General features: G+C 37.1%; 1 protein-coding gene across 6 annotated transcripts in view; it reads left to right on the forward strand.

Annotated features, from left to right (window-relative positions):
- The window catches only part of ME3 (malic enzyme 3), a 217,552-nt gene that overhangs the window by 46,495 nt on the left and 157,900 nt on the right, over positions 1–13,157 (forward strand). The window lies entirely within an intron of this gene.

Below are 13,157 nucleotides of genomic sequence, written 5' to 3' on the forward strand. Positions count from 1 at the left end.
ATGTCCATTTCTCTCATTAGACTGGCTTCATGACAACACTGATGGGTCTCTTTCTGCTGATCCCCTGTGCCTGGTACAAGGTCTGGCACTTAGAATACTCTGGATAAATATTTGTTGCATGGTTGAATACATGGAGAAGGAATCTGAGTCACAGAAAGGTTAAGCCAACAGTTACCTGTAAGAGCTGGGATTCAAATTTAGGTCTCTTTGACTCTAGAGCCCATATTCTCTCCCATCATGAACTGGCAGTTGGGTGCTTTCCAGCCAGTGATATGGGAGATTCCTGATTATGTAATTGAGACACTGCTAATTCATCACAGTTCCTGTAATTTGAACAAACGTTGATGTTCCTTGGGGTCTTTGGGTTACCTAGGATGTATGATCAGCTATGCTTCTTCAATCTTTGATCATGCTGCATGGAAACAATCCCTGTACTCTGTAACTATGGTCACCAAACCCAGGGTGTTGGATCTTCTTCCTAAGCTTATTCAGACATACTTTGTTAATGTCTGCTGAGGAGTTTGGCAATAGGGGTAAGAACATTTCTGTTTTTTATTCTAAATACTGTTTAAGTACTTGGATTTCTTATAATGAGAATACTAAAGAAAAAAATTTAATTAAAAATACTGAAAACAGAAGTGTTTCTTCTAGCAAATCTGAACATGATTAAATGGTATTCTGTTACTTCAGGACAGTGTTCTTTCTCCTAAGCATGTCATTTTCCAACTCCTGTCTACCTCTCTGGTCTCAGCTCTCTACATATAGTCCAAATACTTGCAGGGCTCCACATGCTACATTTTCTGTTTTCTCTGTGACATTTGCAATACTATTCCTCTCCAAGTAAAGTCAATGTCCTGACAATGGTACATGAGACCCCCTGTGGTCTGGTCTTTAGAGCAGCCCCTTTGCCAGAGAAGAAGTTTGGGGGAATCAGATGGAAATGACAGAGAAAGGCAGAAGAATGGTATGTTTCATAAACATTTATTCATTCAGTTTACCTATTAACCAGCTAATAAAATCTAATCACTCAATATAATCAGCTAAGTTTTCTACATGGGCTGTTTTTAAAGCACCTAAATTCATCTTAGGCAATTTTCTGTGACCAGTCATCTCAGATGTTCCTATAAAAAGTAGCCACTCCAGAAACTCTGTATGAGGTGCAACCTAGGGCAGTAATCTGGTTGAGTGGGGCACTGGGAGTAAGGAGAATAGAGGAGTGATCTCAAACCTATATTTATATGGTAAATGTATTGTTTTTATTTGATTCTGTTTTTTGTCTTGGAGGGGATTTGTCAGATAATCCAAAGATTTCACAGCAACTGCTAATGAAAGTAAATGCTAAATCTCTGCTGGTTTAAACAAAAACAAACGTACCTAGATTAAGAGAAATAGAGAATAGAAGGTTATAGGGTATCTGACAAGAGCCAGTTAGTGGAATTCAGGCAGGCCCAGCAGAATACTGTCCTAGGGGCTGGGAAGTGCTCAGAATCGTCCAGCTTCTCTCTTACGGTCGATAAGCCAGCTTCAACTTCCCAACATTGTGGGAAACATGGCTGCCCCATAGCTCTCAAAGTTTATATTAATCTTCCAATCTGAAAGAGGCATAAACTCCTGGGCCCAAAACTAAACTATAAAAGAAAGAATGGTTTGGTCCAGCTTGAGTTAAGTGACTACTCCTGGTTTAGTCAGCAGCTAGAGGGAAGGGGGTCACATTGTGTATCAAGCCTGCTAGAGTGAGGGAGTGGCCATATGTGTGCGGGCAAGTGGGTAGGTGTGATTTTGATCTGGGCAGACAATTCCAGAAGATATCTACTTTATTAAGAAAAGGCGTCATAATCTCCAGAGGGGAAATTTGTGTTCCACAACACACCTGGGCACACAGAATATTTGATTACTGCCTGCTACTGAATTGGAAAGGCCCTCAGAAGTTCCTGTGAAATGATTGGTTGATTGAGCCATAGATTAAATTGTTATTTCTATAACATTGCTATTTCTATAACAATTTGACTCTCATTATTTGACTTGGTTATTTGACTCTCGACTGTGTGGTAGCCTTAAACAGTTTGAAGCCAAAAATAATAATAATAGCACTGTCTTACATAACACCCTAATATTCTACAACCTGTTCTAAGCACTTTAACTTTTGTTAATTCATTTAAATTAATCCTTATAACAATATTGTGTTATATATTAGTCAGCATTCTCCAAAGAAACAAAACCAACAGGATATATACAGATATGTAAGAGGAGATTTATTATAGGAATTTGCTCATGCAGTTAGAGAAGCCAGAAAGAATGCACAATATATCTGCAAGTTGGAGCACCAGGTAAGCCAGTGGTGTGATTCAGTCTGAGTTCAAGGCCCGAAAATGAGGAGAGCCAGGGTATAAGTCTCAAAGACTGAAGACTGGAGAACCGGGAGCTCTGATATCCAAGGGCAGGAGAAGAGGGATGTCCTGTCTCAAAAGGAGGGTGAAAATGTACCCTTCCTCTGCCTTTTTGTTCTATTTGGGTGAGCCCTCAATGGATTGGACGATACCCAACGAGACTACATTGGTGATGGCAGATCTTGATTCATTCTACTGATTCAAATATTAATCTCTTCCAGAGACACCCTTATAGACACTCAGAAATAATGTTTTACAAGATGTCTGGTTATTCTTTGACTCAGTCAAGTTCATACATAAAACTACCAAGGTAGATATGATTTCCATTTTACAGACGTGTTAACTGAGACACAGAAGTGATGTCATTTACACGAGGTCACTCTGCCAATAAGAGGTGGAGGTAGGGTTTGAATCTAGGTAGTCTACCTTCAGGGTCCATGCTCTTAACAGTACATGAAGCAAACTTCCAGGGGGAGTGGTTAGGAATAGTAAAAACTCCAAAGAGAAAGCTTTGAAGACAACCTTAATGGATCAATTCACCAAATAAATAAAAGGAACTCTTTCATCAGTCAATGATGGCAGCCAGAGTCAGGAACAAGAGAACCTGCACCAAAAAGTGGGAGAAGAAATGAGAAAATATCAAAAAATCTACACAGGAGAAAGAGACCCATAGACAGAAAAGGTGATACAAAGGACAGTATAAAGTGGGAAAACCAGGGAACAGAACTGACAGCAAGAAATGAGATATTGTTAATATTGTCTCAGTGTTTTTCAACTGTGGTCCACAGACCTTCTGCGCTCTTGATAAAAATATAGTTGCTAAGGCCTCAGCTTTCACTGAGTCAGTAATCTATCAGTAATCAAGGCCTCACCTTGACTGAATCAGTGTTTTAACAGACACTATTAGGTATTCTTATCTCAAGAGAGCACTGAGTGAGCAGCAAACAACTTTTTTAATGCCCTCCCACAATCCCTGTAGATATATCACTGGATATGGCAGTATCTGAAGAATGTAATACATTTTTAAATGACTCTCATTGATAGGAAGGTATAAAATGAGAACCCACATGCAGAGCTTTTATTTTAGCTCTGTCACAAACTATCTGTGTGACTGCTGGCCGACAGTTTCTCTGCAGCCTAAGATTTCACCGTTGACAAGGTTGTAGGTTAGATTGGATCCGTAAAAGGTATCTGGAATGTGTCCTTCCACACATATCCTTCCCCAAGTCTTGTACCACCGTCATTCCCACCTGGCCATGGCAAACATCATTAATCAATCGTGACACTTCTCACTGAGCCCTGATGAGGCTACTCAATACAATATTTAACATAGAGCCCTAGGCACTCACTAACAATACTAGAAGTTGAAACTTCCCTGTTATCTCTAGGTTAGATAATCCATAAAGCTCCTCTAAGCTCTGAAAATAAATAGCTGTCTTAAAGGAAAAAGTAATTTCACATTCTGCTTTATAGGGTTCATTTTCACTTATATAAAAGTGCATTTAATTCATATTTTTATATTCTGATTTATTTCAAATCTCACTCAGACCTTCCCTCTCCCCATTATCCAGTCTAGATTGTAATTATGATTTGAATGTTACTTTTCCTAAAAACCCCCTAAATCTTCATTTTCAAATTATGCTGAGATTAGACTAACTTTACCTTAAACTTATATTTTAAGTCAGCTTGAATTTGAATACAACTCTATTCACAAAAACAAGTTTAAAGGTGGGGGAACTTGTAGGAAAGAAAGAGAAAGAAAGGAATGAAGGAAAGAAAAAATGAAAGGAGAGAAAGAAAAGAAGGACTCCTGATTTAAAGGAACTTTAGAGAAAGAAAAACTTTTTGAAGTGATGAAACCAGTCCTGGCCTATTGATTACTCAAGAGACATTCTCAGGCCAATTGTAAATAATTCAAAGTTCTGCATTTTTGTTTAAGAATTCTGATAATCATGCTAACAAATTAGTCATGACTGAGGAGGAAAAAAACATTTAAAAACTATGATGCTGCTGACCTTAATTGTTCTTAAGTCCCATAAATTCTATGCCAATAAAAACAATGTTTTCTTATCACTGGCCTTAGACCTGGGTTAAAATTGTTGAAAATAGTGACTTTTCTCTTCATATTACCTCAAAGAACATTGTGTCAGGACGGGAAATAAATATTTCAAGTTGGCCAACAACTTTCCCAAAGCAATTATAGCAAAATTTGGAGATGGCAGGAATAGGTATGTTTTAATTTTCTGATCTGGACTCAAAACTGAAACATTTTGGTCTGGGCGCTTTATTGTGAGGCCTGGAAGGGTTCCCTCAACATCAACTGTCCCCTGGATCCAAACCCAGACCTTACTTCCGTGGAGGCCTGGTCAGGAGCCTGGGCTGTATTATATTACTTCGCCAATCACAGGCATGAGAAACCTTATGCTCTGATGGGAAACTGTACCGAGACAAGTGGGCCTAGGTCAGATGGAGCCCATTTTTTTAAAACCTCAGGAAATTGGACTGAGGCCCCAGAGGACAGAGAGATTGGCTGAATTAGCAAAATGTCTGAATTTTAAAATATTTGATTAGAAAAAGATGTATGATATAAAGGTACACAAGTAGCTGAAATTAACTCCTCAAAGTGGGGTACCTAGTGGAGGTGCCTATATCTTCTTAAAGGAATAAAGCTAACCCTTTTGTAAGCTGCAGAATGAATGTGCAAATGAACATGTGATAAACTCCCTTCAATGATTGTTCCCTTACATGTGATTGACATTTTCTCTGTGACCATATGGCATAGTGCTGCAGTTTTAATCCAAAGATCTTATTTTACATAGTAACTCCAAAGCCCCTTGCATATCACTCTTATTTTTAGATATCATCTTAACAAGTTGGCTCTCTGGGTTCCCAGTATACAACGTATTAGAAAAGAGTAGACCCTAAAAGGAGGCAGTGCGACAACAGCTAGCAGTTATCACTGATGCCTTTTTAATAAGAGAAGTTAGAAAACTTTAAAAGCAATCTGTAAAAATTAAAAGATTGCATGTCTTAGACCATTTCATGAAGGCAAATTGCCCAAAGGACTTCACTAACCTAAAATGATATATAGTTATTGAGTTAAGAATAAGAATTATAGTCATTAGGATAAGATTGGATCATATTCATTAACTCTAAGAAAGCAGAGATATATGTCATACACTTAAGCTTAATAAAAGTTTTTTGAACATCTAGTACATGCAGGAACTGTGCTAAATGTAGAGATTTAAGGGAAAATAGGACTTGTGTTTTCAGTCTGGAATATGAAACAGACAATATAAATAATTTTTTATTTTATATTTTTGTTCAAAAATACTGACAGTTTAGCCCTTAACAGGGTAAGATAATTACACTGGAAATTTTACTTATATGGTAGAGCTTATTCCCTAAGTAAATGGTCTGTGGCTATGAATTATTGTGAATCCCATAGTAGGGAGAACATTAATCAGCTAATCAGGCTCACACTTAAGGGATGAATTTGCTGCCCTAATCAATGTATAATATTTAATCCAAACCCTTCCTTGTTTCCAATTCTAAAGGGTATCATGTTGAAAAGTATATTAGTCTGTTTTCACGTAGCCAATAAAAACGTACCCGAGACTGGGTAATTTATAAAGAAAAAGGTTTAATGGACTCACAGTTCCATGTGCCTGGGGAGGCCTCACAATCATGGCAGAAGGCAAAAGCACATCTTAGATGGCAGAGGGCACGAAAGAATAAGAACCAAGCAAAAGGAATTCCCCAGGTAAAATCATGAGATCTCGTGAGACTTATTCATTACCATGAGAACAGTATGGGGGAAACCACCCCTGTGATTCAACTATCTCCTACCAGTTTCCTCCCACAATATGTGAGAATTATGGGAGCTACAATTCAACATGAGATTTGGGTGGGGATATAGCCAAACCATATCAACAAGATCAAATTTGGAAGCTAGAAGGAAACAAGTTAATTAGTGCCATATTTTTAACCCTCAATTTTAAATTTTATTATGCAATTTCAGTATTATCATATAACTTCTCATATTAATACTATTTTTCACCAACAAGATTTCATATTTAACATTAGAAACTGTATTAGGTTGCTTTTGCATTGCTATAAAGAAATACCAGAGACTGGGTAATTTATAAGAAAAGAGGTTTAATTGACTCATGGTTCTACAGGCTGTACAGGAAGCATAGTGTTGACATCTGCCTCTGGGGAGGCCTCAGGGATCTTTTACTTATGGTGGAAGGCAAAGTGGGAGCTTACACATAACATGGCAAAAGCAAGAGCAATAGCTGATTGGAAGGAAGAAGGTCCCACACCCTTATAAATGACCAGATCTCATGAGAACTCATTCACTATCACGAGGATGGCACTAAGCCATGAGGGATCTGCCCCCATAATCCAAACATCTCCCACCAGGACCCACCTCCAGCATTGAGGATTACAGTTGAGCATGAGATTTGGGCAGGGACAAATATTCAAACTTTATCAGAAACAATGTTATGTATGTGACCAGTTCAAGGCTGTGCATGTTTAGATTTAGACTTAGCTAATATTTCTTTATTGCTTCCTATATGTGAGCTCTGTGGAAGGTGTTTTTCACAGACATTGTCTCATTTAATCCTTGTATTAGCTCTATAAGAATCTTGTGATGTCAATATTACCACAATTTTTGGAGTAAGAAAACTGAAGCTAGGTGATTTATGTTAGGTAGTTCATGATCCTACTCTTTTTTTCTTTCTTTCCTTCCTTCTTTCTTTTTCTCTTTCTTTCTTTCTTTCCTTCTTTCTTTTCAGCTTTTACTCTGTCACCCAGGTTGGAGTGCAGTGGCACAATCTCAGCTTACTACAGCCTCTACCTCCCAGGCTCAAGCGGTTCTCTCTCCTCAGCCTCCCAAGTAGCAGGGATTACAGGTGTGTGCCACCATGCCTGGCTAATATTTTGTAATTTTAGTAGACACAAGGTTTTGCTATGTTGCCCAGGCTGGTCTGGAACTCCTGGTCTCAGGCAATCTGCTCACTTCGGCCTCTCAGAGTGATGGCATGAGCCACTATGCCCAGCCATGATCCTACATCTTGTAAGTGGATTTGAACTCAGGTCCTAGACTCCAGGTCCAATATTGAATAATGGCTTTTTGCCATGCTCATTTATACTCTTTGACTGCAGTTTAATATCATCTCAGAATATTTTTTAGATTTTTGTATTATTTATTTTTCTTTTATCATTTAGACCCTAACTTGTAGATCAGGTTTCACATCTGTGCTGCAGATTAGCACCCAAAAAAGAAATTTTATATATGAAAGAGCCAGAGTGTATTTTTCTTTATCCTTTGGTTATTTTTCCTTTCCTATTCACATAGCTTGTGGTTAAATCATTTTTCTTAGACTTTCATGCTAAAATAATTTGCCTTTGGGCAGAGGCCAAGCACAGACCATTTTCAATTCTCTACAAGATTGTTTTTCTAAGCAACTCAAATGAAAGAATTCCCATGTCTTACAATGGGCATTTGTAAGTTGGTTATTTAGGGCAATCCGTGCTAAAATGTAGATTCTCTTCAAAATCTTGCATCTTCTCAGTATACCTACCCTTAGGAAATGACCCAATAACTACATAGAAAACAAGAGCAATGAGCCCAAAACCCACATCAGTTACCATTTCCAGATTCATGCAACAGTTTGTCTTCTTCATATTGAGTTTAACTTTTAAACGAGACTTTAATTTTCTACTTTTTACGTAGTTGTGCATTTGTTTTATAAAATTATTAGTTACCTTAAAGGAAAGTAAGAATTGGAAAGAAGAACCTACAAACTAAACAAAATAAACATATGTCTTACATTTGCCAAGTGCTCACCTTGTGCCAGGAATAATGCTCAGTGCTTTAACTGCATTATTATGTTCAAAACCTACAATCCCCTATAGTCGGTAATTTTTTATGTGTATACTAGATGAACTAAAGTTCAAGAAAATAAGTTGTCCAAAGCCACTCAGCAGTAATAAATGCCAGACCCAGAACTGAAAACCAAATCAGATTGGCTTCATATCCTTTGTTCTTCATCTTTAAAAAAAAAAAAAAAAAAAAAAAAAAAAACAACCTAAACCAAACTTTTATTCTGGAGTATTTTAGATGTAGAGAAAAGTTGCAAAGGTAGTTCAAGAGTTTATGTATACCCCTTACCCAGTTTTCCCACATTGTTAACATTTCCATGGTCTTATCATTTAACATTTATCAAAACTAAGAAATTAATATTGGTACATGACTATGAACTAAACTCCAGATTTCTTTGGATTTCACCGGTTTTTCTATTGGTGCCCCTTTTCTGTTCTAGGATCCAATCCAAAGTGCCACATTACATTTAGCTGCCATATCTCTCCACCTCCTCTGGTTTACGACAGTGTCTCAGTCTTTCTCTATTTTTCATGACCTTGACAGTCTGGAAGAGTACTGACTAGGTATCTTGTAGAATGTCCCCCAGCTAGGTTTATTGGATATTTTCTTCATAACTAGACTAGAGTTACGAGTTTTTCAAAGGAATATCACAGAGATAGAATTCTTATTCTTAACTACTTTCTGATGCTGTGTGACTTTCAGATGTGCCTATATTATTAGTGGGCAGGATAATTCTATTTGTCATTCTACCAAAGAATGAACTATAATACAGGTGTGATTTAGAAAAAAAAATAGTTCATTTAAGAAGATAATATAATTTAAAATCCCACAATGACTTGCTTATTTCGATATGCACAGTTAACTATTTAAGAATTAACATCAGCACTGAGAAGTTCCTAATAAAGTGATGTTTCAGGTGAAGAGAAATTCCAATATTTTCATGTTGAAAATATGTCCAAGAGAAGTAAACCTAAATATTATAAAAGTTTTATTCATAGAAGTTCTTTACGGTTATTTATGATAGTGAAACATTTAGAAAATAGCACAAATGCTTAAAAATAAAGGATAGTTAAGTAAATTATGGCACATCCCTCATAATGGTATATTATACAACCTTTTAAAAAGATATTTACCAAAGATAGGTCATAATGTAGACAATATGTAGTGGGAAAAGCAGGACATAACATTGCTTTTCATTTATGGTCACAACTAACAATATATATATTGTCTTAAAGTGACAGGAACATATACCAAAATGTCAATAGTGGTTGTGCTTTGGTGATGAGACTATAAGTTTTACTTCCTTCTGTTTATCCATACATTCTATGCAGTTAGGATGTTTATGAGTTTTTAAAATTGTTATTGGTAGTTTTTAATCTTCTCAAAGAAGCATGCTCTGAAATCACTGCAAGAATATTTTGTGAATTTAAGAAGTGGTTACACAAGAGAATCCTTGAAAGCTAGACCTGTTACTTAGATTTCACTCTGTCTCCCAGCCCCATCCTCCAAGCCATAGCACTCTCAAGGTCAGCATGCTGAGATTCTGAGTATGGGAAGCTGAGAAGAGGAAGAAGGTGCTTCAATACTACTTACCTCACACCACCACCAACACCCTCATGCGTGTGGGGTAAGTAGTAGTGGAGTACCTCCTCAGTAGCTTTCAGAAGGCAAAGTGCAGTCAGACAGAGGTGAACTCTTACTAGCTCTGTGATCTTGAATAAGTCACCCCCACCTTGAGACTTGTATTTCTACCTTGATCAAGACACAGTATAAAGATGTGGTTAAATGGAGTGCTACTACCTGACGTTGAGCCTTCGACAGGTTACTTAATTCTCTGTTTCTCCATTTCTTCATCCATAAAATGGGAATCATACCAGAATGTACTTTATGATACTTGGGGGAGGACAAAAGAAGTTAATGTATGTAATGTGCCATTGATGATTGAATAGTTAATCCTTAGAGTTTCAGAATCCTGTACTAGATGATTTCTTGGGTAACCTCCAACTCAAAAATGCCATAATTCCAATTATCCAGAGGCTACAGCTTCTCAAATTGTGGTCTGGAAAAAAATATTTGTTGTGTCCAGATGTGGCTAGAAGCTCACTAAGATTTGTACCCATGGAAGAATAGTTCATAAATTCCCATTTTGATTTCTAAAAGTAAAAACAAAAATAAATCCCAGAAGGACTCCCAGCCAAAGGCTACAGCTCTTGTTTTTCCATACACCATCTTATTTTTTTAAAAAAGATTTTGGTTCTGCCAGAATGTATGTAGTTCTTATGGACAAAAACCCTAAAAGTCATCTTGTGGCCACTTGTGATGTGGTTTAGTATTTCAAACATTTTATTGAAAAGAGCTCATTAATTTATTGGAAGTGTTAAGTGGTATGGAGCTGAGAGAACCAAGCTCTTAATATGGAATACAATATGAAAAATAATACCAGTGGCAAAGAAATGGCTGGACCTGTTTATAGGATATGGGGATACAGAGAAGCTATTGAAAAGCTTAATTTCCAAAACACAACTCAGGGAAGCATTTGGCAAATCAAGTGAATATTTGGGGCTTAAGGACTTAGCTTTGCGAGACTATGGAAAAAAACCAATAGGCACCTGGTTAGTGACTGTTGCTAAGAAGCTGAGAAGTCAAGGAACTAAGGTGGAAGATAAGGCGCTACCCTAGGAATTCAGAGACCTGGGTACCTCAGAAAGGGTTGTGCCTGTTTTGAGAAGGGGTTGGTGTCTGTTTGACCTATTGAGGGCCCAGACATAAAGGAAAACAGATTCACAGTCTGCTCAGATAAAGCAAAGAAGGATCCTGGACTGACAGCAAAGGCAAAATCCAGCCAGTATATTTTCGGTTTAAGTTAACTCCAAATCAGGTCAATTCAAGAAGGGATCTTCTAACAGAGAATGAAATGAATATATAATTTCTACATAAGTAGTGAAAATACATTTGTAAAGTACTTTGCAATCTTCAGCACTATAATAGTCTTTGGAGTCAGCCCGACATGAGTTTGAATGCCAGCTCCAGTCTGTTAGCTGAGGCAGTAAGTGACTGGGGCAAATCACGTAAGCTCTCTCTTCTCCAGTTCCTTCTTAGAGGGGCTGAGAAGATGATGTGAGATTCTGATTAAAAGTGCTGGGCATATGTCTGTTTTGCTGTAACCTTGTAGTACAGTTCGAAGTCACCAGCTTTGTTCTTTTTGCCTAGGATTGTCTTGGCTATATGGGCTCTTTGTTGGTTTCATATTAAATTTAAAGTAGTTTTTTCCAATTCTGGGAAGAGTATCAATGGTAGTTTGATGGGTATAGCATTGAATCTATGAATTACTTTGGGTAGTATGATTATTTTCACAATATTGAGTCTTCCTATCCATGAGGATGGAATTTTCTCCATTTGTTTGTGTTCTCTCTTATTTCCTTGAGCAATGGTTTGAAGTTCTCCTTGAAGAGGTCCTTAACATAACTTGTTAGCTCTATTCCTAAGTATTTTATTCTCTTTGCAGCAATTGTAAATGGGAGTTCAGTCATGATTTGGCACTCTGTTTGTCTATTATTGGTGTATAGGAATGGTTGTGATTTTTGCACATTGATTTTGTATTCTGAGACTTTGCTGAAGTTGCTTATCAGTTTAAGGAGTTTGGGGGCTGAGATGATGGGATGTTCTAAATGTAAAATCATGTCATCTGCAAATAAAGACAATTTAACTTTCTCTCTTCCTATTTGAATACCCTTTATTTCCTTCTCTTGTCTGATGCCCTGACCAGAACTTCCAATATTATGTTGAATAGGAGTGGTGAGAGAGGCATCCTTGTCTTGTACCAGTTTTCAAAGGGAATGCTTCCAGCTTTTGCCCATTCAATATGATATTGGCTATGGGTTAGTCAAAAATAGCTCTATTTTGAGATATGTTCCATCAATACCTAGTTTATTGAGAGTTTTTAACATGAAGGGACATATAGACTAATGAAACAGAACAGAGACCTCAGAAATAACAACATACATCTATAACCATCTGATCTTAGATAAACCTGACCAAACAAACAATGGGGAAAGGATCTCCTGTTCAGTAAATGGTGCTGAGAAAACTGACTAGACATATGTAGAAAACTGAAACTGGAGCCCTTCCTTTTACCTTATACAAAAATTAACTCAAGATGGATTAAAGACTTATATGCAAAAACCCAAACCAAAAAACCCTAGAAGAAAACCTAGACAACACCATTCAGGACATAGGCATGGGCAAAGACTTCATGAGTAAAACACTTAAAGCAATTGTAATGAAAGCCAGAATTGATAAATAGGATCTAATTAAACTAAATAACTTCTGCAAAGCAAAAGAAACTATCATTGGAGTGAACAGGCAACCTACAGAATGGGAGAAGGTTTTTGCAATCTACCCATCTGACAAAGTTCTAATATCCAGAATGTACGAGGAACTTTAAAAAATTTACAAGAAAAAAACAACCCCATCAAAAAGTAGGCAAAGGGTATGAACAGACACTTCTCAAAAGAAGACATTTACATGGCCAACAGACATATGAATAAAAGCTAAGCATCACTGATCATCAGAGAAATGCAAATCAAAACCACAATAAGATACCATCTCATGCCTGTCAGAATGGAAATTATTAAAAAGTCAGGAAACAATAGACTCTTGCTAGGCTGTGGAGAAATAGGAATGCTTTTACACTGTTGGTGGGAATGTATATTAGTTTCACCATTGTGAAAGACAGTATGGCAATTCCCCAAGGATCTAGAACCAGAAATACCATTTGACCCAGCAATCCCATTACTGGATATATACCCAAAGGAATATAAATAATTCTACTATAAAGACACATGCACATGTATGTTTATTACAGTACTATTTACAAT

Source organism: Saimiri boliviensis, chromosome 6 (assembly GCF_048565385.1).
Source record: "Saimiri boliviensis isolate mSaiBol1 chromosome 6, mSaiBol1.pri, whole genome shotgun sequence".
NCBI lineage: Eukaryota > Metazoa > Chordata > Mammalia > Primates > Cebidae > Saimiri > Saimiri boliviensis.